Below are 27,107 nucleotides of genomic sequence, written 5' to 3' on the forward strand. Positions count from 1 at the left end.
CTGCAGAAATGCCCAATGAATGAAGAGAATATTCAAATGGATGAATAAATTATGAGAACAAGGCATGTCTAATGGGACAGAGTACTACCCGATGAGGTTTGCCAGAGACCCTTACATTCTGTCAGTCAAGTACATGGCCCTTGCATGCAATGAGCAAGCATGGCATCATTGAACCATTCTGGTGTGAATGTGAGGACAGTAAGGGCAGGAACTGCAACTCTCAGTACCTTGTTAAAGTGCTGAATGAATTATTGGCTGCTCTTGGTCACAAAGGAAGCTTTTCAAGAGAACAACAAATGGTTTCAGAAGGATGGGGCAACCCCTCACGTCACAAGTGAGTCCCGTAAGTGGGTGACAAGTCATTTTGTGAGAGAGTGATTGGCTGACGCTTCAGTTTGAAGTGGTCCCCACATTCCTCTGATCTATGCACACTAGATTTTTATACTTTGGGATAACTGAAAGACAATGTGTTCAAGGATAAACCGAGAAGCATATTTTACTGGAAACAAGCAATACCAGAGAAAGATCGGTCCATCCAACTTGCCAAATGTCAGTCTGTAGTCAGCAACTTCGCCCATCATATTCAAATCTGTATTCAGCACAGAGCTGGAATTTGAGAGCATGTGGTCGACCGAGTGCCAAACTAAAGTCTTACAAGTAACGGTTCTCATATTTGGTACATCTGTTTCAAACTAAATGCAACACATATTCCTGAAATTTTATTTCATTCAGAATAAAAATGAATGTATTGTGTGTTATTTTTTGAATGGGTTTGGTGTTTTTGTTGTACACCCGTTATATGCTAGGTTAAGGAAACAAATTTTACTTCTTTGCACATACCTGAATCATTTGAAAATTCTCCAACATTGCAAGGAACACAGTTGAAGCAACAAACAGGAAGGCCTGTTAAGGCAATGCGTCGTGTTCCAGGGACACATGGTTCGCTGCACCTCGACTGTGGCACCTTTCAAAGCACAAACAGCAGCACATTGTTAATAATTCACCAAATAATATCATCAGGAGTATTGTTTCTAAGGAATAAATAATATGGAACTTTTGAAATGATGTAATCTGACACAGAATGCTTGCGGCACATGTGCATATATCTCGATAAATGATGATTTTCAGGGAATTTGAACTTCTATCATGAGTGCACGACAGGGTTTGTTAACTAAAATGGATCACAAAGCTTCCATCAGAAGCTGAAAATACTTGGAAAAGTACCTGAGAGTTTGCTGGTGTGTGCCTCTGCACAATTAAAAAGTTGGAGGTGGACACGATATCTGGTTTCAGTGCTTCAGAACACCAATGAGCTGGTCATATCTGGGGCTTATGAATGAACGGGATAAGTTTAAAATATTCTTTGCAAAATGATGATATTATTATATTAATATGCTAAGCCATATTTTGTGGACGTATCTCCTCCGAAACTGCTGGACGGATTGTCGCCACTTTCGGAATGCGGTGAGAGGCATAATTCCGCTGAGATAACTGAGAATAATAACCATAAACCAACCAATAAAGGCATAATTCCGCTGAGAATAATAACCGCTGAGAGGCGTAATGACGTCATGACATCATCGTTCATTCGCTGACATAATCACTTCTGTCGTCGACAGACCACCATCGCTGAGAGGTGTAATGCTACTCTGAGAAAACAGCGTCTGCAATGTAAAACCCTCTTCTGCACATGCTGACTACCTCAGAAGGTCAATTTGATGCAAAAAATCTACCAAGAAGCATTGTATATAAAGAAATTCCATAAAACTATTGTGAACACTGGATATATTGATGTCCTAACGAACCCTCACTTGAGAAAGTTCGTGGGGAGCGCAGGTTTGCCTAATTACTATTAATCATGTTGTGGGGGTGAGGTCACTGTAGTTGCACAAGTCAGTGCACTCTCAGCGCCAGTCCCAAGCCCGGATAAATGGGAAGATTGCGTCAGGAAGGGCATCCGCGTAAAACCTGTGCCAAATCAAGATGCGGATCATAAACCGTATTTCCATACTGGATCGGCCGAGGCCAGGGTTACCAACGACCGCCACCAGTACTGTTGGCCAGCAGGGTACCGATGGCAACTGTGTTTCTGCTGGGTGAAGGAGGAGAAGGAGAGGGGGAAGGCATGTCCAGAGGCAGTGGGAGAGGAGGAAGGTTCGAAGTTTGGAGGTGAGAGTTGGAACTTTGAATGTTGGTACTATGACTGGGAAAGGGCGAGAGTTGGCTGATCTGATGGAGAGGAGAAAGGTGGACATACTGTGTGTACAAGAGACCAATTGGATGGGGTGTAAGGTGATGAGCATCGGAGGTGGTTTCACAATGTTCTTCCATGGTGTGGATGGGAGGAGAAATGGTGTCGGGTTAATCCTGAAGTAAGATTATGTCAAGAGGGTATTGGAGGTGAGGAGAGTGTCTGACCGAGTGATGAGTGTGAAGTTGGAAATTGAAGGGGTGATGATGAATGTCATCAGTGCATGTGCCCCGCAAGTGGGGTGTGAGATGGAGGAGAAAGAAGATTTCTGGAGTGAGACAGATGAAGTGGTGGAGAGTGTATCCAAGGAAGAAAGAGTGGTGATTGGAGCGAATTTCAATGGGCATGTTGGGGAAGTGAATAGAGATGATGAGGAGGTGATGGGTAGGTACAGTGTCAACGAGAAGAATGTGGAAGGGCAGATGGTGGTGGGTTTTGCAAAAAGAATGGAAATGGTTGTGGTAAATACGTATTTTAAGAAGAAGGAGGAGCACAGAGTGACATATAAGAGTGGAGAAAGGTGCACACAGGTGGACTCTGTCTTCAGCAGGAGATGCAACCTGAAAGAGATTAGAGACTGTAAGGTGGTGGCAGGGGAGATTGTAGCGAGACAGCATTGGATGGTGGTTTGTAGGATGATTTTGGTGGTGAGGTTGAGGAAGAGAGTGATGGCTGAACCAAGAACCAGATGCTGTGCGCTGAAGGAGGAAGACAGTTGCGCTAAATTCAGGGAGGAGGTGAGAAAGGTGTTGGATGTGGTAAAGAGGTGAGGGACGACTGATCAACTACTGCAGAAGTAGTGAGGGAGATAGCTAGGAAGGTACTTGGTATGACATCTGGACAGATGAAGGACGTCAAGGAGACTAGACGGTGGAACAAGGAAGTACCTCAAAGTATAAGGAGGAAGATGTAGGCGAAAAAGAATTGGGTTGCCAGAGAGTTGAAGAAATTAGACAGGATTACAAGGAGTGGCAGCGCACGGCGAAGAATAAGGTGGCGAAGGCTAAGGAAAAGGCATATGGCGAGCTGTATGAGAAGTTGGAGACAAAGGAAGGGGAAAAGGATTTGTACCGATTTGCCAGTCAGAGGGACTGAGCTGGGAAGGATGTGCTGCAGGTGAGGGGTGATAAACGATGCAGATGGAAATGTGGTGACAAGTGAGGAGAGTGCGTTGAGAAGGTGGATGGAGTACTTTGAGGAGCTGATAAATGAGAGAGAATGAGAGAGAATGAGAGAGAATGAGAGAGAATGAGAGAGAATGAGAGAGAATGAGAGAGAATGAGAGATAGAGAGAGATAGAGAGAGATAGAGAGAGATAGAGAGAGATAGAGAGAGCGAGAGAGAGAGAGAGAGAGAGAGAGAGAGAGAGGAGGTAGTGATAGTGTGGCAGATTAGTAAGCATGAAGTGAGGACAGCGATGAAGAGGACGAAGAGTGGAAAGGCGGATGGCCCAGTTCATATACCAATGGAGGCATGGAAATGTTTAGAAGAGATGGCAGTGGCGCTTTTAACCAAATTTAATAACATCTTGGAAAGTGAGAGGATGCCTGAGGAGTGGAGATTAAGTGTCATGGTACCGATTTTTAAGAATAAGGGTGATGTGCAGAGCTGTTGTAATTACAAAGGTATAAAGTTGATAAGCCACACCTTGAAGTTATGGGAAAGAGTAGTGGAAGTTAGGTTGAGAGGAGAGGTGATGATCTGTGAGCAGCATTATGGTTTTATGCAGGAAAGAGCACTACAGATGCGAGGTTTTCTTTGAGAGTGTTGATAGAGAAGTATAGGGAAGGCCAGAAGTAGTTGCCTTGTGTGTTTGTGAATTTAGAGAAAGCTTATGACAGGGGCCAAAAGAGAAGTTGTGGGCTTGTTTGAGGAAGTCGGGAGTGGTTGAGAAGTTTGTGAGGGTGGTGCAGGATATGTATGAGGACAGTGTGACAGCGGTGAGGTGTGAGGTAGGAATGACGGACTGGTTTAAGGTAGAAGTGGAATTTCATCAAGGAACGGCTCTGAGCCCTTTCCTGTTTGCAATGGTGAAGGACAGGTTAATGGATGAGATCAGACAGGATTCTCCATCGACTATGATATTTGTGGATGGCATTGTGATCTGTCGTGAGAGTAGGGAGCAGTCTGAGGCAAGCCGAGAGAGGTGGAGGTACGCACTGCAGAGAAGGGGAATGAAAGTCAGTCCGAGTAAGATGGAGCACATGTGTGTAAATGAGAGGGAGTGTGGCGGAATGGTGTTTAGGTGGTGCAAGGAGTTTAGATGGTGAAGGTGGATGGGCTTAAATACTTTGGATCAACTTTCCAAAGTAATGGAGAGTGTGGTAGAGAAGTGAAGAAGAGAGTGCAGGCAGGATGGAATGGGTGGAGAAGAGGTTAAGGAGTGATATGTGATAGACGGATATCTGCAAGAGTGAAAGGGAAAGTATACAACAGGGAAGTGAGACCAGCTATGTTGAACGGTTTGTAGGTGGTGGCACTGATAAAAGGACAGGAAGCGGAGCCGGAGGTTGCAGAGTTAAAAAATTCTGCGATTCTCGTTGGGAGTGATGAAGATGGACAGGATGAGAAATGAGTATAAAGGTCATTAAATCCATCATCACAGTTGGCATCATATCCTTTGTTTTCTCCAATAGCAGGACTCGGATCATCAACCCGGATTCCGACCAGGTCACTCTTCCTTGGACATGCTGCTTTTGCTCTCCCAATAATGGATGGAGGCACTCTTTATTAGACATGATGTCAAGGACGTCTCTCGAGACATATCTCGAGCATGGGATTCAATATGGCACCATATCTCTCTCTCGAAACTCTCTGCCAATGGCATCATAGGCCACTTCCACACATAGCTTACTGAGTTCCACTACTCTCAGAGACAATGTTTGTTTATTAACGGCATGCTCTCATTTCTTCTTACGATATTGGCTGGAGTGCCTCCAAGGCAGTATTCTGGGCCCAGTCTTATTCTAAATCTTCATCAACAATCTCTCTGACTGTTTGGAAAATCCTCTTTATCAATTTTCTGATGACTCCTCCCTCTGCCTCAGCATCTCTCACTGTTCATATAGGTACAAAGTTGCCCCTTCCCTCTCTGCAGACTTGACAAAACAACAAGGTGGACAAACATTTGGAATATTTCTTTCAATCCTGACAAATGTCACACTCTCCTTATCTCTTTCCCAAAAGAAACACTGGTGACCCCCCCCCCCCATTCAACCTCCCATGTACTTCCTAAGCAATCCTTTTTGGGAAGTTCAGTCGTTCATACCCCTGGGTCTTACGATCAGTCATGATCTTTCTTGGGCAAACTACATTTCAAAGTTGGCTTTCAAAGCCTACTGCTGACTGGGCATCCTCAGTCGAACAAAGTCCTTCTTTGTCACACCCAAACTCCTATTCACTTGCAAGGCTTCATCTGCAGCCTGATGGAGTACTGCTCTCCACTATTGGATGTCATCACTGCCTCACACCTTGCTCAGTTTCGTGCTGTGGAAACCAATGCCTTCAAGATCATTGGAATGCCCAATGATGGAGCTAACTCACTTTTCATATCATTTTCAATATTGAAGACTGGTCAAAAGTCAAGTTGCCTTCTTCCAAACCAATTCTGGTCATGAAAGCTCTTCTGTTTTCATGCTCTGCCCCATCCCACCCCTAAGGTTTTTGCAGGGTGCATGTGGTTTCCCAGTTATCATGTGGTTTCCCAGTTACCAGAATCAATGCTCACCTCCACTCATTCGTTCCACTTTATTCCTGTGCATGGAATGAAGTATATCAGTCTCTTCAATCTCATTAATCTCTCATGGACTTCAATACAGCGAGTCACCACCATTTCTGATGATATTGTTATGGCTGTGGAAATTCACAATACACCATAAAGGTCCCCAGCTGAGTTATGACGCCAAGTTTATGTGCAGATAGGTCCCCACCGTTGCTTAAAGGGCTGCGACCCTTTGAGATAGCCGTTTTTCTTTCGCTATCGTTATTTTGGCCCGACAGAGCACGCTATGACCCTTTCCACCACAAAAACCGTCCGAAAACGTTGAGCGAAGGCCCAGTGAAAAGAACTGGGATGAAGCGCGAGTTTTCCCACCGTTTTTGCGCCGCCAAGGCAGGCATGTGAAGCAGCGAGGAGCTCGCTCGCGATCGGTGGACACGGGGCGTGAGGTGCTCGGAGTGAGGGCACGCCCCTTTTCGAGAAGCTTCTCGAAGGGAGGCGGAGCCGAAAACGGGGAGGAGCGAAGGGCAAAGCCCCGTGCTATAGAAGGCGGACCGCACGCGGGCTCTCACTCCTCTCTCTTGGTGGTCGGGGTCGAGCTTTCTTCTCTTGGCGGTTTGTGCAGCTCGTGTTCAGTTCAGTTCGTGGTGGCTGCTCGTCGAGCTCGCAGCTTGTGTTCAGTTCAGTTTGTGGTGGCTGCTCGTCGAGCTTGCAGCTCGTGTTCAGTTCAGTTTGTGGTGGTTCTTCTCCTTCGAGCAGTTCGTTCTTGAGCTCGGGCGTCTTCTTTTCTTGGGACATGGACGGGAGGCCCCCTTTGCCAGTTTGGGTGCGCAAGCGTGCGCACACGAGAGGAGAGTGCTGGAGAGAGCTCGCCGACCGTCGCACCACGAGGGTGCAGGCAACCAGCGTCGGTCTCGTGGGCCCATTCGGTCATCCATGGCCCACGGCCATAAAGGTTTACGAACCCCGTCTACCCCCTTGCCTATGAGGGGGTCATTTCTTTTGTTCTGTGTGAATGATGTGGCGGCGCGTCTGTAAGTACAACCTGTTTAAGTGACTGTACACTATAAGCATATTCGGTGGTATTGCTTTTGTTTCCATGCTTTTTCTGTATATTGCATGACTGCCTTGGCTGTACATATGTGCTGTAAAAATAAATGTGATTTGTTTGAATGTATCCCGTTCATCGTGTCCTATTTCCCCTTTGAAAGTGCTATCTTGCATCGTGGAATGAGTAGTGGGTTTTGAACGTCCGAGTAAAGAAGAATCACTGAACCTTCGAGCTCGGCGATAACACTGCTCGGTTATCCCTGTAGCACGGAACGAACCGCTTCAGCGATTCATGTCCTAAGCCGACCTGCGTCATGGTGCAACCCCTCGGTAGGTTACCCGCACGGGTATTTAGGTATATCGACATTCGGCGATTCACCCTATTTCGCGCAGGTAGAATGTGGACTGGGTTGTGGTAAGGTTAAACCCCCACCCGTGACTGACTCCTGGCGGTAGTTCCAAGGAGGGTCACGACTGAATTGTCCGTCCGGTGTGCGACGCGGCTGCTATTGGAGTTACGCAGCTGATCGCACGCCAGGCGGGCCAGAATTCGTAACACTGGTGTTCAGGAGTGTGGGATTCGAATCCACCCCATCTCCAACTAAATTCACGGAACCGGATCAGGGGTGGGTGAAGTGACCCTCCGTGTTCCCCAAATTACGAGCATTTAAATTATTCTGCGAAATATGATGGCTTTTCATGGTGAACGGGTGCCAGGTGGATTAGATATGTGTTATAATGTAGAATACTTGGCCCGGGACGGTTCCTTTTGTAATTTTAATCCACGGGAGAGCTCAACCCCATATACTGAGCATGGACTTTTCCGGCAAATGGAGTCGCACAATGGCGGTGCGATCGCACCTCAGCGCGGCACGGAGCAGGGGGCTATTTTTAGTGCAACGAACGGCACGACACGAGGCGAGTGCTTTCAGCCACCGCTTCAGACCAGGTGGTCGCTGCAGGCGCCATGGCAGGCGTGGCAGGATGCCGGAGCATGCATTGACGGGCTTCGGAGACAAGTGTCGAAGTCCTTGCAGCGGTGGGGGAATGGTGACAACTGTATAGGCGAATTGCATTCGTTTTCCTTTGAATTGGACGAGGCACGGCGGCACATAGACAGGGTTCATGAGGATTACGTGTGAACTGAGTCACAACGATGGGCCGATGTACAGGAAGAAAGGAGGGAGGAAGAACAAAGGCAAACAAAGAAAAGGAAAAATGTGAACACCATTTGGAATTTAAAAAAACTGAAGGGAGAGGTCGAAGCAGGCGAAAAGATAATAGAAATCCGAGAAGAGACGATAAAAAGCAGAGAGAAAGAATGGAAAAAAAGCTGGGAAAAGAAAAAAGTGAACACGATTTGGAATTGGAAGAGGTAAGATCAGGCAAACAGATAAAAGAAAGCCTGGAACAGGAGATAAAAAGAGGAGAGGAACATCTGGAGGAAAGAAAGGAAGAATTGTTGGGAAAGTCAAGACGGTTCGAAAAACTACAGGAAGAAATAAGGGAGAACTTGGAAGAAGCGGATCGGAAACAAAACGAACACGAATCGAAAATTGATGAACTAATGGATTAAATGAGGAAAGTAGAGTGGAGTACCCATGAATTGCAACAAGAGAAGAGCAAACTGAACGAAAGAATAGAGGAAGAGCAAATTAGTAATACCAGGGATAGAGAGAACTTAGAAGAAGAATGGAAAACGAAGCTGGAAAAGGAAAAGCGGGAACACGATTTGGAAGCGAGACAACTGAAAGAAGAGGTAAGAACAGGCAATCGGAAAAGAGAAAGCCGAGAATGGAAGATAAAAAGGAGAGGATTGGATAGAAATAAAAGAGAAATACGGCAAGAGAATGGATTAGATGAGGAAGGAAGAATGAAAAAGAGGTGTGGAGATGAGAAAGGAATTAGAAAAAAAGCTTCTGGGATACTGAAATACGAAAACAAAGAAACGGAATTACAAAACGAGCTGAGGATGTTGCGGGAAGAAAGAACGAAAACAGAGAATGAAATGTTAAGGAACCACACTGTGCAGATCAAAAAGTTAGATGCCAAAGCAAGGTTGGAGTGTGTGGAGATGAGAAAGGAGGTAAAGAAAAAAGCTTCTGAGTAACTGAAACACCAAAACAAAGAAACGGGATGACAAAACGAACTGAAGATGTTGAGGGAAGAGAGAAGGACAGCAGAGAATGAAACGTTAAGGAATCACACTGTGCAGATCTAACAGCTGGAAGCGAAGGCCAGATTAAAGAATGAGGAACAAGAAAGAGTAATGAAGGAAGAACGAATGAGACAGGAGAAGGAAATCGGCCAATTGAAAAAAGACAGTGGAATAGAAAACAAAAAGAACATGAATTTGAGGTGAACCAATTGAAAGAAACGATGAGATTGGAAAATGAGGGACAAGGGGTGAAATAAATTAAAAAAGAAAGACAAGAACAATTAAAAAAAGAAAGCAAGGTTGAAGTACACAGAGATAATGAGAGAACAACAAACGAAACGGGAAAAGGAACTAAGCCAATTGAAAGAAACAATGAGATTGGAGACTGGAAAGCATGAGGAACAGTGGGAGAGAAAACAAAAACTATACGAGTTTGAAATTAACCAACTCGAAGGGAGAGCAAAAATTGAGTCCACGGAGATTGAAAAACTCCGGAAATGGAACGAACAACTCAAAAAGCTCCGAGAGGATGAACGACTCAAAAGGAGTGAGGAAATGGAACAGCGCAATAATGTGGGATGTGTGACATCACCACAGGGAGGAACGTTAATGGTGCGGGACTTAATTGACATCACTCGTCGGATGAAACAACGATTAGAGCAAACCCTAAAAATGGAGACGAGGGAAGTAACAGAAACAACGAAGGAGGTAGAAGTATTGCCAGAGACACAGGAGATGGACCGAGTCGAGACTGAATTAAATAGAAGGAAGGAGGAAACAGAGACGAAGATCCAGGAAGAAACTAATAGACATGAGGTGACAGAAATGCAAATAGAGACGCGAGAGATAGAAAAAATAGAGGAGAGACGGCACGATAAAGACGGGGTTAAGGACGAGCACACACGTCAAGCATTGAGGTAGTGGAGGAGCATGGGGGCGGCCTCGGGGAATGTCTCCTGACCCGGTGCAAGCAGCTGGATAGCCTCCTCCAGGAACGAGGGGAGGGAATATGCACCCTTGAAGCGGTTCACGACCAGTTGGGTCCGGTCGAGCTTCACGGAGTTGAGGGGGTGAGTGCTGTTGACAGGGGCACAGAGAGCTTGGGGGTATGGAGGCCCCGGAAACCCTAGGGGTGGCACGAATCCCCAGTGTGCTTTCGAGTGTGGTACCGGTGTGTGGTGTCAAAATGTGTGTATACGAGCGTGGTGAAATGCGTGCTGCAACGCGCACATAGCGCAGGTGCAAGGGCGTGTGTGAGAGCGACCGCGTGTGTGACAAAGACCCTGTGTGTGGATGAGACCCCGAGTGTGAGTGGTGTGGATGCGAGTGTGCCGAAGTGCGTGCTTCCCAGCATGCCACGCGGGAGTGAAGGGGTGTGTGTGACGGAGACCCCTTGCATGAGTGGAACCACGTGTCCGCCAGAAAGGGCATGCGTGAGTGAAGCACAGAGTGTGAGAGGGACAGCATGTGTGAGGTCGCTGTATGCAAGGGAGATGACGGTCGGCATGCGCGAACACGCAACGGCATCTCCGAGTGAGAGTGTAATGGTGAGGTATGTAAGCGTCGTAACACGCAGGAGTGTGTGCGTGGAATGGCGACGGAGACGGCGACAGATAAAGGACAAAGGCCGAGTAGCGGCCGTAGTTGCATTGGGGACCACGCCGGGTTGGCACGGCAGCGCGCGCGGGGTCCGTGGTGCGGTACGCACGAGGCCGCCGCATGCGCGGCTGTGGGAGTGAAACCCGGTCCGGAAACGCCAGCGTTGGATGTTGCCGATCCCGCGGACAGACAAAAGGTAGGCTGGATACGGATTTGGACCGGATGGGTTCTCCACGCGAGCGTCTGTGTGAAGCTCCGACGGGCAGAGCACATGTGTTCGTGTGGGGAACCCCTCGAAACACGAGGCTTGTTTTTATTGAATGCGCAGGGTGACATCATGGCTGCACGTGTGGTTGGAGTCCGGCAGGAGGTATTAAATCCCTGCCGGATGGTGCCGTCCAAGGAGGGACGAGGTGCACGAACAGCTGCCATGACGTCACGGGAGTAAAGGAAAGCGCAGGTTGCGAGTTGCCGCGCTGGTGCACCTGCATAAAAAAAAGCAAGCCTCACTTCGGGAGAACAGGATTCCCAGGCAAGGGGTGGAAGACCCCCTTTCCAGGGCACAGGACACAATACTTAGGGGGAAGGGTTAGTGATAGCTCAACCGGCTCCATGGGGCAGAGATAAGTCATCATGGGGCCTGTGGAATGGAATAGTTAGAGGGATTGTAGTTGAGATTTAGGATGGGGAAGATATTTTGAGAATTTGGAAGACAGTGACAGACTTTGCATGTGTAGAGGGGACGTAGCTGAGGTAGGTAGTATTAAAAGGAACGTGTGGTGTTTTAGGGATGATGTGGGAGCAAAAGGTAGTTGAGGGGATGTCATGAGCAGATTGGCAGTATTCAGCGGTGTGTGTTGAAGAGTTGTGAGGTGAAGACATATTGAGTGAGTGATGCCAGCGGGTCTGTGTGAATGGGGAATGCATGGTGTGATGAGTGATTGGGGGGAGGAGTGACTCCCACCCAAGGGACCCCGGGGTCAGAATAAGGTGAGTTAGGGGGTTAGTCAAATTGACGAAATTGAGGTCGTTGTACTGTTGGTGGGAGTGTAGGCTCGAAACCCATTTGGAGGGGTGCAGGAGCCCTGTTGAGGGGCTGGGAGCGTGGCTACGGACGGTGAGTATCGCTGAGTGGGTACCCTGGGAACCGGGCTAGTCAGCCGCGGTAGGCCAATTGTCCATAGGGGGCCGGGATAGTATAGTGGGCACGGGTGGCCTGCATGATGCGGGGCCCGGGGCGCCATATGTCACGGGGGCAGTGTACTGGGCACGGGTGATCCTCAGAAAGGGACCCAGGGTGCCAACACGCCACGTGGGCATCGAGGGGTAGTAGCCGAGGAGGGCACTCCCCAGTTTTTAGGGAGCTGGTGGCTCGGAGGCAGTGTAGTGCCCGGGGGTGCCATTGTTGGGGAATTGGCAGAGGGTAATTCCTGCCAAGGGAGCCACGCATCCCAGCCATGATACCGTGTGAGGGCACGGAAGGAAAACTGGGGGGAATGGCCCGAAATTTGAGAGGACAACAACACAGGCAACGGGAATCTTGGTTGTTAGAACTGATAGTTTAAGCGAGATGCACTTGGTGAAAGCCCCGGGGTAGTTTAAAAGTTAAATGGTTAGGGTAGATTATGAAGTGTACCCCTCCGCACCATCCATCCCTTCGCTCTTATTGTGGGCCGTTGGACCCACTTTGGGTTGAGATCGCTGAGATCTGAGGAGGCCATTCTGAGGCTTAAATTGGGCCTCTACAGGTCGCTAGCTCTCCCTTATTCCCCTCCGGGAAGGGAACGTATGGGTTGGGAGTAGGCTAGGAGATGATAGGTGAGCCGAACAAAGACAGTAAAGGGGGTTAGGAGACGATTTATAGAGGGGGAAGTAAAAATAAAAATAAAAACAAAAAATAAGTTGGGGCTAAATTGATCTTTGAAAAATTAAGGGGGTGGGTATGAACAGAGACAGGCAAAGGCGATAGGTTGGGAGGGAGACAGTAGGGTAGGTCCGAGCCCGCATTTCAAGTGGCCAGCACCACCGAACTCCCTCCGCCAACCTCGATTTCAAGGCAAGGTGCCGGCCACTTCATCTGCCGGCTGTTTTTGCTGCAAGGCCTGTGCCGGTCGGATCATCCGCCGCCTGTTTTACTGCAAGGCCTGTGCTGGCCACTTCTTCGGCTGGCCGTTTGCTTCGAGGCCTGTGCCGGCCAGATCGTCTGCCGGCTGTTTTTGCTTCAAGGCCTGTGCCTGTCACTTCATCTGCCAGCTGTGTTTGCTCCAACGGCCTTGTTTCGCCATGCCATGCCTTGCCTGCCTGCATTTGCCTTGGCCCGTTCCTGCTGCCCTCGTTCATCTTGCCCCGTTCTGTTTTGCATTCCCCCCTCCCACCCCCTGTTCTTAACCATGTGCGCCGGGATCGTCGCGCAAGCTGCAAGTATTGCCCTGTTGGCAGCTGCAACACGGGACTGCACTGGCAGCCCATGCAACGTTTTCCACTTCACTACGTTCATTTAAAGAAGGAGGCCTTGGACTGCGTTTAAGCAGCCTGGCCCCGAGCTTGTGACTGTGTTTCTTCCCGCAGAGTCCATCGATCCTGGACCATGGGATAGTGTAAAATCATAAGGTTAAGGTGTAATTGTAAATGTGTTTTGCGCCCCTGGCATGTGAGTCTTAGCGCCGGCAATTTATGTAAGTCGTCTGTATGAGTGGGTTTGTTTAGTTAGTTACTCAGCCAGTAGGTTATTTATTTTGGGGACACGAATATACTGAATGTCGCACTCAGGGATCCGAAGGTAAATCATACTAGCGGAGAACTTACACATGATGGCACACGAAAATTTGACGACTCGGGACGAGTCTGCAAAAAAGGGAGGGGGTAGTGTTGGAGCTGTGGAAATTCGCAATACACCATAAAGGTCCCCAGCTCAGTTATGACGCTAAGTTTATGTGCAGATATGTCCCCACCGTTGTTTAAAGGGATTTTCTTCGTGTTCTCCGGGCTGCGACCCTTTGAGATAGCCGTTTTTCTTTCGCTATCGTTATTTTGGCCCAACAGAGCATGCTACGACCCTTTCCACTGCAAAAACCGTCCGAAAACATCGAGCGAAGGCCCAGTGAAAAGAACTGTGATGACGCACGAGTTTTCCCGCCATTTTTGCGCCGCCAAGGCGAGCACGAGAAGCGGTGAGGAGCTCGCTCGCGATTGGTGGACACGGGGCGTGAGGCGGTTGGAGTGAGGGCACGCCCATTTTCGAGAAGCTTCTCGAAGGGAGGCGGAGCCGAAAACGTGGAGGAGCGAAGGGCGGAGCCCCACGCTATATAAGGCGGACTGCACGCGGGCTCTCCCTCCTCTCTCTTGGTGGTTGGGGTCGAGCTCCCTTCTCTTGGTGGTTCGGGCAGCTCGTGTTCAGTTCAGTTCGTGGTGGCTGCTCGTCGAGCTCACAACTCGTGTTCAGTTCAGTTCGTGGTGGCTGCTTGTTGAGCTCGCAGCTCGTGTTCAGTTCAGTTCGTGGTGGCTGCTCGTCGAGCTCACAGCTCGTGTTCAGTTCAGTTCGTGGTGGTTCTTCTCCTTCGAGCAGCTAGTTCGTGAGCTAGGGCTTCTTCTTTTCTTGGGACACGGACGGGAGGCGCCACTTCGCCAGCTCGGGCACGCAAGCCTGCACACACGAGAGGAGAGTGCCGGAGAGAGCTCGCCGACAATCGCACCACGATGGTGCAGGTAACCAGCGTCTGTCTCGTGGGCCCATTCGGTCATCCATGGCCAACGGCCATTAAGGTTTACGAAACCCGTCTACCCCCTTGCCTATGAGGGGATCATTTATTTTGTTCTGTGTGAATGATGTGGCGCCGTGTCCGTAAGTAGAACCTGTTTCAGTGACTGTACACCATAAGTATATTCGGTGGTATTGCTTTTGTTTCCATGCTTTTTCTGTATATTGCATGACTGCCTTGGCTGTACATACGTGCTGTATAAATAAATGTGTTTTGTTTGAATGTATCCCGTTCGTCATATCCTATTTCCCCTTTGAAAGTGTCATCTTGCATCGTGGAATGAGTAGTGGGTTTTGAACGCCCGAGTAAAGAAGAACCACTGAACCGTCAAGGTCGGCGATAACACCGCTCGGTTATCCCTGTAGCACGGAACGAACCGCTTAAGCGGTTCGTATCCTAAGCTGACCTGCGGCGTGGTGCATCCCCTCGGTAGGTTACACGCGAGGGTATTTAGGTATATCGACATTCGGCGACTCACCCTTTTTCGCGGGGGTAGAATGCGGACTGGGTTGTGGTAAGGTTAAACCCTCACCCGTGACTGGCTCCTGGCGGTAGTTCCAAGGAGGGTCACGACTGAATTGTCCGTTCGGTCAGAGACGCGGCTGCTATTGGAGTTATGCGGCTGATCGCACGCCAGGCGGGCCAGAATTCGTAACAATATTTTATTCCCCCATAAACCCTCCCCAAGCACAACTCTTTCCAAATTTCCAGTGTCTCCTTCCTGAGAGTTTGTGGCTGTATCCATCTTGGTCACACCTTGTGTCCTCTCCTTTAACTCATTCCTCACCACATCCCTTATTTTTCCAAGTTTCCCTCTGTTTTGTTCCTCAAACCTGCTGTTGGTGTGTTCTATGAGCAAGCAGCTTCATATTGCTTTCCAACCCAGTCGTTCTATATTAACCGCTTTATAAGCCATTCACCCCATCGCTCAGCAAGCGGAGCAAGCAATTAAGAGAGGTGCTTTGTGATGTTGGCAAAAATGGCCAACATAGTCAAATTCAAAACGATACGACAACCAATGAAATGTTCAAAGGCAAACGCTTCTTCATAATGTGTATTATTGAAATATGCATTTTTTTCTTTAATTGCCACTTCTACTTTTCATCCAAATTCTTCAACATCGACAAACATGCAAACTCCCTCATTCACGAAAATGCACAGTTATACTGTAGGTCTGTGGATAAGCTTGGAATGGGACTCCTCCTTTTAAGTCCCCATGCTGATCTTTCATTTCCTCGTTCTCATACTCTGTAGCCACTGCTAACACAATAGATTCTAACACAATAGATTCATTTGATGAAGTTCTCACAAGAGGATCGAATAAAACTGAAAATGATGGCCCAGGCAGCTTTTGCTCGAGTCACACAATGGCATTGTTTACATGGAGACCCCATGTTGTGAAGTGGTGCTGAGCACGCTGTTCAATTGGAGTGCTTGTTTGATCGCTTTGAATCAAGCAAGCCGCTTGGCAAGTGGTAAGCAATCCGCTTGCAAATGGAACACACCCCTGATTGTTTTCCTTTCTCCAAATGTAAAAACTCCTGATAATTTTCCGTTTGGAAATGTTAAAATAATCCTGATTATTCTCCCTATTCCAAAATCAAATTATTCTATTCAATTAGAATGATAAAAAAAAATCCTAATTATTAAAAACGAAAACAATTACCTGATTGTTCTCATTATTCCAATTGATGGAACTCATGTTCAGTTGGAGCTGCATATTGAAAGTTTCTCTGGAGTCAAACAAACCAACGCTTTTGAATTTCACTTCTCCAGTGCTGTCATGATGCCAGTTAATAATCTCGTATCTTCCAGGAGGATCCCCGTTTTCATCAAAATACATCTCATGTCCCAGATTGGTTACAAACCTTACTTTTTTAATGTAGTGTAACAACTGAAGAATGAAAAACATGTTTTCAATCACTCATCGTTCACATCACCAGCAGTACAGGGATATTGTACCCCACCGCCCCCACACAACACTCCACCGATCATGGATCATAAACGCTCAAAGAATCTGTATATTAATAAATGGCAGTGTGTGTGAGTGTGTGAGTATGTGTCCTCATGTCAGATCAGGTATGGGAGCATGCGCCAGACAAGCGCGTTGCTGCGTCCACTTTCCACCGGTTATCCAGAGGCCTCTGTCTGGCCATCCCCCAGACAGATGTCTGGCCCATCCCCATCTAATTGGGATGCAGATCAACCTGCAGCAACGAAGAGGCGTGTGACCACCCCATTGGCCTCCTCCACTCATGAGGCCCTCTCGCTGAGAGAATCTGGTGAGCAGGTTCAGAATCAGGAAAATGAGCCACGTGTCCATACAGCCGCAGGTGATGCTCACATACTATGCAGGTAACAAATCTCATTTTGGTCTCCCTCAGCAACCACTTTTTGAACACAAAGTACGACCAGCAATAGCCAAGTATTATTGGCTATTGCCAACAATAGCCAGCAATAGCCAGCAATAGCCATGGAATTAAGTGTCTGTCTCAGATCCCAGGTCAGAGTCCAAGTCTCACATCAGTAGGGCAAGAATGGACGAACCAAGGACCTGAAGACTCAGACTCTTGTCCGACTGCACAAGTACCGACATTGCCACATCCAATGATGCAGTGAATACAAGACTCCCCAGACCCGACCCAGATGTATATTGACCTCTGGCTCACAGCCAGCAGAGACATGAATATCACTGCCATGGAAAGTGAATCTCTTCCTGACCACAACATTCTCACCCAGCAGGTGCAAACAAGATATCAGAATCTAAGATGTCCTTGAAAGCCTGGATCTTAGTTTTGACCAAGGAAACCAGAAATCCCAGTGGTTGCAACTCCTCATTCAGCACCTCAAGGGCCCCCAAAAGGATATTCAGAGTCTCTGCGAAGATGCATCATCTGCAAAGTCAAGGTCAGAGATCTTGATATTCCCAAATGATGCACATCAGCTTGATATCTCTGACAACCTCCCCAGAAACCAGTCCATACAAATACTGAAAAGTGTGGAGGCCAGCACACCCCTGTCAAACTCCAGTAACAACTGTAATTCAACCTGCAAGGCATAACACCAAAACTCCAAAACCCTCATCCCTATCACCAAAACCATGAAACCAATGACATTGAAACTTTGCATGCATACTACGAAAACTCAAAGGAAGTGTGGAAGTCAAAATTGGATGCTTGGATTAATTTAAAGTCATATTGAAGATAACTAACGGCCTTATTTAATTATGTATTTTATCAGGCACTTCCTCAGCCACCTCCATCATTGGGGACTTAAGGCATCTCCTGGGTAACTTAGATGGGGTCTGAAGCCGCCATGTTTTTTGGCCTGCTCAACCATGCCTCGACTTGGAACATTATCTGCAATGTCATGTTCAGAGATCTTGACCTTCCAAAATTATGCACCGCAGCTTGATCTCTCCAACATCCTCCACTGATTGCAGTCCAAACAACCGCTGAAAAGTGTGGAGGCCAGCACACCTCTGAGGAACTCCAACAACAACTAGAAATAAGTCAGAGATGGTGCACCAACATCTCACAGCACTCTCAGTACCGGAGTATAGTTCAGACATGAGATTGACCGGTTTTGGTGGCACACCACAAAGACCAAGATTTTTCCAGAGGGCATCCCAATTCACTGAATCGAATGCTTTGCAGAGATCAACATAGGCTGCAAGCAGCCTCTGCTCCAACTCTCGTCTGCGTTCGGTGAGGACCCCAAGTGCAAGGATACGGTCAATCATCGACGTCTTTGGTTGTGAAGCCTGATTGCTCTGTGTGTTCACGCTCAAGCAAATGGGAGGCAAATCTTATCAATAATTATCCGAGCCAAGCCTGGAATTGAGAGCAGCGCTACTCCTCGGTATTTGTTGCAGTCCTTGTGATCACCCTTCCTTTTCCAGAGAGGTACAACTAGGCCCCTCTTACATTCAGTTGGTTTGATGCCTGTGTTCGACGCAGAGCACAGAACTGCATGCAATGACATGAGTACAGCATTCCAACCAGCATTGAGAAGTTCAGCATGGATGTCACAGATCCCTGGAGCTTTATTTCATTGAAACCAGTTCACCGTAGAATGAGTATCCACAAATGAAGGTGGATCACAATTGATTGGAAGGTCAGCAATATGGATAGTAACACGAGTGACATCCAACTCTTCAGCTGGAGGATCAGTCTGGTACAGACACTCAATGAGACTGGCCCAGCGGGCCTTCACTTCAGACTGCTCTGTCAAGATCCCACCACCATCTGTTCCAACTGCAGTACAATGAGGGATGGGATTAGAGGAACACAATGTGTGAATTGTCCTGTAAGTGAGAGGAGAATCACTTTAGCACAGGTGATGCTCTACTCCCTCACAGATTCCTCGCACACAGAGTCCCTTGTACACTCTCAGCGCACGTACAGATTTGTTCTTCAACACACTGAACATCTCAGCTCTGCCATTAAGCCTGGCCCTGCGACTCTGGTCAATGTTATCCAGTGTCCCTTGACAGAGAGAATTCTTCTTCACCCTATGGTGAGTTCCAAGACATCCATAGGAAACATCAAGGATGGTGGTCTTGAAGGCACTCCACAACTCTTCAGCATTCCCAAAGCACCCAGACCCCCCAAATCCCCACAACGCCTGTTCGCAAACTCCTCAGCCACCCTCTCTTCTTTGAGCTTTCCAACATCCAGGCTAGCCTGGGATGGTGCCATTCTCCAATATTTAAGCTACACCTTCGGAGTTGCTTCCACAATATGCTCCACGATATTGAGGAACAGCACCCCGGTGGACCCTGCAGTTCTGGAGAGAGAGGAAAAAAAAGCCATTCTCACTCTGACATGACGATGAAGTCATGTGCATAAATTACACCAATATATCACCTCCAAACTAGGAGGCATCCGTAAGGTTCTCAAGTCTTTGCACACTGAAATAAAAGCCCATGGTCACAAATGTATTTATATTTCTAAATGTACTTGGACCTCGAGTTTGGAGTTTCTATCTTAAAAGATGTGGCCATACATGAGGGATAAAAAAACAGGCAGATGGACAGCCACAGAGGGAATTGAATGGACATCCACAGAGAGAACTTATAACTTTGTGTTTGTGTGTCGGGGGTGGGGGGTGGGGTGGGTGTAACATAGGATATGGGGCTGTAGCCTCATGGGGAAATGGTGGGTGGGGAGGGGGCATTAATTCTCTATGTTCTGAGTACCCTGAAGCGCCACATGGTGGTGGTGACAGAGGGTATTCCATTTTCCAAATTTTCTTTTGCAACAAAGTGTTACTTGTTCACGATTCTCTTGTTGCACAATTATAAATAAATAAAGATGTATGAAAGCCAAAAACATGGTCAGTCCGTCCATGAAGCCGTGTGACAACGTGCCTATTAATTACGTCTTGTTTGAACGGCATTTGCACTCTGACATCACACACGTAGACGATTAATTACATACTAATGGATTGTACTTGTCCACCCTTGAGACTGGTAAGACCCCTTCGAGCATTGAATACCCCAAAGATCCCAAAAACCCCAAATACACTGAACACCCAAAGTACCCAAAAGACCCCCAAAGGAGCCCAAAGGCCCGGATAGCCCAAAAAGTCTGAGACGACCCAAAATGCCACAAAGACCCAAAAGTCATTGAGGACCCAAAATACCACAAAGACCCAAAATACCCTGATGACCTAAAGTTCTCCTAGGCCCCAAAAGCCCCATCAGACCTTGATGACCAAGAAGACACAAAAGTCCAGGAAGACCCTGATGATCCAAAAGTCCTTGAGGACCCAAAAGATCATAATAACCTAATAGACCCAGATGCCACAAAGGTGCCAGAGGACCCAAAAGTTATTGAGGACCCAAAAGACCAAGATGACATAAATGTGCCCGAGGACCCAAAATACCCCAAGGACCCAACATAACCATAATACCCTGATGACTCAAAATACCCCGAGGACCCCAAAAAACCCATAATACACCTAGGACTCTGAGAACTCAAAACACCCATAAGACCCAAAAGACCCATTAGACCTTTTAAGACCCGCTTTACCTTGAATACCATTTAGACTTTTCACTTTTAAGACCTTTTTAACACTTTAGACAACTTCAGATCACTTCAACCTTGAGACCTTTAAAACCCTTTTGACCCCTACAACCTTTTGACCTAAACACCGCTCAAGTTTCTTTAGACCACCTCAGACATTAACACCATTCAGACCCCCGAGACCCAACAGACATATTAGACCCTTCATCATTTGGAGCTTTAGACCACTTGAACCTTTTTATAGGTGTGTGTCTTTCTGTGTGGTTTTATTCCTTTTTTATAGGTGTGTCTCTCTGTCTTTCTGTGTGGTTATATTCCTTATGCAAAGCCACATCTTTTAAGTTACAAACTCCAAACTCAGGGTAAAAATGCAACTTTGCGGAGGGGATAACATAGGCAATGTGTCCGTGGCATCACTCGGGGTAGTACGGGGGCGGGGGGGGGGGCATAAATTATCGATGTAAATTTGTACCATTTAGTGTTGGTGGCACAGGGTCTCACAATTTCCTTTTTTACCTTGGTAACACTGAGGCTAAAGCACTCTTCACACAGGTAAATTTGTACTCCTTCTCTTCTCCACCACCCTCCCCAACCCCCCCCCCCCCACCTCTGCCCCCACAAAAAATGGAGGTGCGTGTCAAAGCCTGTCATCATGTGTGAGACATTTCTAGTGGAATGGGACATCAGGATGAACAAGGGATCAAAGGAGGCGTGGAGCGGGATGTGAGGACAGGGATGGGGGGGGGCGTGGAGAGTCAGGGTTGGAGCCCTCTATGCAAATGTAAATTTTTCTTTCTTTCCTTCTCATACTCACACAAAATTTAAAGCTCATATGACGACTAATTGGTCGGTCAGCGAAGCGATGGGTGGTATTTGCTAGTAAGTAGTAAAAGACAATTAATTACCTGCCAGACTTTAAAACTGCCCACATTTGCACATGATCCATTTTCAAATGGACCATTACTTGGTGTACAAGCTTGCAAATTGTGCAAGGAATGTGCCACAGAGTAAACTGCCAAGTACACTTTATAAGTGAATCGAAGATAAGAAACATCTGTGAAAACAGTCTCAACTCCTTGTATTTTCTCAAGGCCTGTACAGGCTTTTATATTCGGCTCATTGGCAATGGTCCAGGAACAATTGAAAGTCTTTGACCAGAATTCCAGAATTAAACTATCAGTATAATCAACACCAAAACTGCTGTCATCCTTTCTCACAGTCTCGACCGGTTTGGTGGAGGTTTCTGCACTCCAGGATAAATTATCTTCAGTTAAATTTAATGATTTTTTTATCCATAATGATAAAAATGCTGAATTTGTAACAGTGCTATTGTATCTTAAACGAATATTAACTGGACTATCATTGAATGCTATGTTGTTAAAACATGTCTCATTATTTTTTCTGCTTTCCACAACACCATTTTATGTTTGCATGAAATAAAAATGCGCAAATTTGATTTTGTTGCCTATTTATGAAAGTTGAATTTTAACAGCTGAGTGGTCTCTCATCCTCAGCTTCAGGTGTTAATTAAACTTACCCTTCATTGGACGAATATTCAACAAAAAATTCCTAAAACCTGGAATATTTCCTCGTGGCAAAGCTGTTCCAATTGTTGTTTCAAACACATTCTCGAATCTTGAAACCAAAACCTGAGAATCCACCCAGGCCTCACTTGCAATCCAAGTTTTGGCTGAAAAATTCCTTCGCAACAATGCTTCTGCCAGAGGAACGATACTGATATCGACAGCAAATAGTAATATTACTTTTGCTTTTGTGTTCAAAATAGTTTCACCTGAAAAAGATTGTTTTCATTAGGCCAAACTAAAATAACGAGCCCAGAGTGGGCTGATGGCCAAATGTTTTTTTTTTTGGTCTTTGTTTTTTTGTATACCTTGTCGAGGCTCATATGAGAGCTAACACACAATGCACAGCAAGGGGGGCATGAGTCAAGAGGGGTGGGAGAGGGAAGGACAAAGCAATGGGGAACAGAGACATTAGGAAATCTGATGAAGGGAGAAGGATGGGGTGGGGAACATGGAGTATGCAAGATGGACACGACAGGGATTTTCAGAAAGGAAAGCAGTGAATTTGAAGGAGGTGGGTTTGGGGTGGATTAATGGGATTCAAAAAGATCGAGGAATGAATGGGAGAAGATAAGAGGTGATGGTGAACTGCTGTTTTGAAGGCCTGGAGGGAAGAATGGGATTGAAGAGAGTGTGTGGGTTTATTCCAAAGGAGGGAAAAAAAGAGGAATGAAGAGTGAAGGTGAACAGTGATTCGTGATTTTGGTAGTTTTACCAGAAGGCAGTTGCTGGCGGATCTTGGGCATCCTGCAGAAATATGTATGGGACAAACTGCAGACAGAGCAAGTGGGGGGGGGGGTGGTGAAACCAGAGAGGAGACAGTAGAAGACAGTAAGCAACCGACCTGACTGTGGTGAGAGAGTGAGAGGCTCAAAGGCTCAGCCTCATCGAGGGAGATACCAATGATCCTAAATGCTTTGGTTTTCACAGCATAAAGCCGAGAAAGGTGAGAGGCAGGAGCACCAGCCCATTGGAGAGAGCAGTACTCCAACAGGCTGTGGCGCCAGCCCAGGGGGGAGTGTATACTCCATCAGGCTGTGGACAAAAGCTTTGTATGTGGTCAGTAGCTCAGGTGGGCCGAGGAAGGAGTTTGCACGACACAGGATTCCCAGTTGGCAACTGGCTTTGAATGCCAGGTTGGAAATGTGGCTTTCCCATGAAAGATCATGGCAGATAGTGAGACGCAGAAGCTTGAATGAAAGGTATTCTTCCAGAGGATTGTTGAGAAAGTAGATGGGTTGGGGGGGGGTGGGGAGTTTCTAAATGTTCATGTGGAGAGACATATTGAGAGTGTGAGATTTGTCAGGATTGAAAGGCATGTTCCACGTCTTGGACCAGCTTCTGATTTTATCCAGATCTGCAGAGAGTGACGAAGCTGCAGCATGCTGGTCTGGGGGATGACTGATGTTACGGCTTAGGGTGGAGTCTTCAGCAAAAAGAAAAAAAGGAATGGATGTTATTGCTCGGACCTCTGCTGAATCAAAAATCTGGTAAATCTCACGGAGTTCAGACTGGAGTCAATTTGGGGGAACCGTCATGCATATGCATATGTATATTGCCTGATGCATAATCATGTTTTGCCTCATGCATATTTATGCTCTACCCAATACGTCGCATCATTTCCACTGCAAGGGGGGAGACTAGCACAGCCCTGTCTGGCAGGATGTATGGTTGAATCTGGAAAAGGCAAGGTTTCTATTGTCACATTTAGAGTGTTTTAAATTTACTAAAAAGTGATTGAAACATCCAATTGTTGTTAAGCTGCACGGAACATTCATTAGTCGGAAAATCTGGACACATAGGCCGTTCTAAAAATTCTCACAAAAAAAAACACGAGGCCATTCTAGGTAGCAATCCATTTTATAAGGTCATTTCTTCGAGATCAAGAGGAGATGATCTAAACAATAGATAAACTACAATGGTGCTTGGTAGAGCATGTTCATCCACCAGGCTGAACAGTTTATATTTTGCATCCCACTGATAGGCCGGATCTGCCTGGAGACATTAATCATTGATGGAGAGACATCAAATCAGCGTGTTCTCATCACCTCCCTAACTCATCCCCCAAATTTGGTGATAATCTGTCGAAAACTTTTGAAATATCGCGCAATACAGTGCATAATTTTGGCCCTGTTCCTCAATGGTGAAGAATCACTTGAAAAAGAAAGAAAATATTGTATCTGGATTCAGATCTTCACCAAAATTGAATCAATTTGTTCTTATCACACACACAATATGTCCACCAAATTTCATCAAAGTCTGTCAATGCCATTTGTGAAATATCGTGCTATATATCGTTTTTGGCCCTCCATCTCAAAGGTGAATAATTACATAAAAAAATTATCAGATACGGTTATGGCTGAATCTTCTCAAAACTCGAATCAATTCATCCTTATCAAACACCTAACATGCCCACCATATTTCGTCCGAATCCATTCACAACTTTTTGAGATATCCTGCTCAAAAACAGACAGACAGAAAAACAAGCACACAGGGGTGGAATCACAGCCTCCATCCCCGTTTGGTTGCGGAGGTAATAAAGTACTTTTCATCGTACTCTTGTATAAAATATGACGTAATTTTGATGGCTATTTTCCTCATGTTTAAAAAAAATTGAATGACTAGAATACTCATTACTTTTTTGTGCATAATAAAATACTGTTGCGTCTGAGTATCTGTCAATAGGGAATTCCTCAGAGCCAGGACAGTTGTCGAGGAATGTTGGTTCTGGAGCATCTCCCCAATGTAAAGTGAACGGGTGAGAGACTTTCCCTTCTGCAACTTGGAATTAAATCCTTTCACCCACATATTTATTGTACTCTCAAAACATCAGTCTCTTTCTCGTATTCATCCCATTAATTAATTGTCATATTCCCTTTAATAAATGAATAGGATAAATCCCTACAAAATCCTTCTACCCATTCTCCCATTCGTATCTTTACATTAAACTCAGAAAGAGAACCATTGAATATCTGTTTATGTTCTATTTTGGGAATAGCTTGATTTTTTTTATGACACAATGCCATCAAGAATGTTGATAAACAGTTTGTTGGAACTTGGCTCTTGGTTTAGATATTGTTGTTGAGAAAAGATGAAATGATAAACGTTATTTCAATGAGCAGTCAATACCACTTTATATAAGCCACGTCCACTTTTCCATAAGACCCACACAGTTTTTCATCATTTCCAGTTAAGCCCCGCCCACTTTTACATCATTTCCAGTTAATCGCTGCCCCCAGGGAATCTCCCTGTGAATTTCCAAAGGAAACCACACCCACCAATTTATATAAGGCAAGGGAACAGAGAATAAATTTAAGTATACATTTACTTTCATTAAGAATGGACTACTGTGCTGAAATCGAGTGGGATGACTTTGGAGCTCCTTGGCGACTTACTACCAATGTGGATGTAAACCATCAAAATGATGAACTGAACTCATAGCTGTTATCTCTGGAGGTGATATTTTCTTTTAATATTTACAGACTTTAATTTTTCCCTGTGTCGTAAGAGGCGACCAGGGTTGCGTCAGGAAGGACATCCGGCGTAAAACATGTGCCAAATCACTATGCGGATCATACGGATGATCCGCTGTGGCGACCCCTAACGGGAGCAGCTGAAAGAAGAAGAAGAAGATTTACAGACTTTAATTTAATGGGGATACTATCATCACTATCATGTCCCAAAACCTTCAGCTGTTTAACACTAATTTCTGAAGGGAAAAAAATTGAGAATTTTATTTTAAGCAGACAAGTATTTATAAATTTGCACGAGATTCTCATGAAGAAAATTTTGTTTTAAGTGGAGAAGTATCTATAAATTGCCACAACATTTTATTCCAGAAATTTTTATTTTAAACAAAGATATACGACCAAATACGTTTTAGAAAAACATCTATTTTTTTCTACATAAATATGGTGAATACAGAACATTGTAATGTCTGTTATGAAGACTACAAATATTATAAGAAACACCTTCAATCTCACAAAGACACATTCAATTTGTTTCAACAAATATCTCTGAGAGCTAGAAAAAATACATTGTGATGTTGGCTTAAAGGACTTGTTTGAAACACTGGTATAATGAAAACTTTCACTCATGCAAGCACAAGGAGAATGAAGAAGGGATTTTTGGACACTTGATTGAAAACATTGATAAAGCATTTAAAGGGTGTAAAAAAACATAAACTTTTCAGTTTTAATAATCAGAACCAACATTACTATCTGAGGAAATTGGAAATGCAAAATCAGTAACAAACTCCAATTTCAAAAAAACTTGAGAGATATCAAAACTTTTAAAACATTTACAGGAGTAAAAAATATTATGTAAACAGAAGATGATGAAGAAACCATTCACACGAGAACAAATCCTCCTTCCTTTATTACATTATGCCAATATTTAATAGTTTGTGATATTTTTGATGAACTTCAGAGATATGAACTAAATATTGATGACAACGGATAAGGAAGTGGAATAAATATTGGAAAAACCATTTTTTTGGAAATACACATCTTGAAATCAGACCCTCATATTGCTTCTTCTCATATTAATTTACCAAGGGAGATAAAGCTAAAAAAAGCTGTTGTTAATATTCAAAAAAAATGATAATGAATCCTATGGTCAATTCATGCTCGCCGACATCCTCCACAATGGAGTTCAGAAAGAGTGTATATATATATATATATATATATATATATATATATATATATATATATATATATATATATATATATATATATATATATATATACATATATATATATATATATTGTTGTGGTTGACGAAATTCGCAAACCACCATTCAGGTCCCTTAGGTGAGATATCTCTGTAAGTATATGTGTAGTTAGGCCCAAACCCGTTGTTTAGAGGGAATAAATGTCATTCATGCGGGCTGCGACCCTTTTAGATAGCCGTTTTTCTTTTACTATCTTTATTTTGGACCAGCCGCCATTACTACCGCCACC

General features: G+C 45.6%; 1 long non-coding RNA gene across 1 annotated transcript; it reads right to left on the bottom strand.

The window, feature by feature from the left end:
• Positions 1 to 16,216: 16,216 nt before the first annotated feature.
• LOC147035744 (uncharacterized) lies at positions 16,217 to 22,235 on the bottom strand. Its single transcript, XR_015062551.1, has 3 exons — positions 22,101 to 22,235; positions 21,469 to 21,806; positions 16,217 to 16,428 (listed from the first exon to the last, which is right to left on the bottom strand). It is a non-coding gene; the product is annotated as an uncharacterized LOC147035744 (long non-coding RNA).
• Between the last annotated feature and the right edge of the window lie 4,872 nt (positions 22,236 to 27,107).

The sequence above is a fragment of the Eptatretus burgeri genome, chromosome 1, assembly GCF_056783735.1.
Source record: "Eptatretus burgeri isolate ZD-2024b chromosome 1, Ebu_testis_v1, whole genome shotgun sequence".
Classification (NCBI taxonomy): Eukaryota; Metazoa; Chordata; class Myxini; order Myxiniformes; family Myxinidae; genus Eptatretus; species Eptatretus burgeri.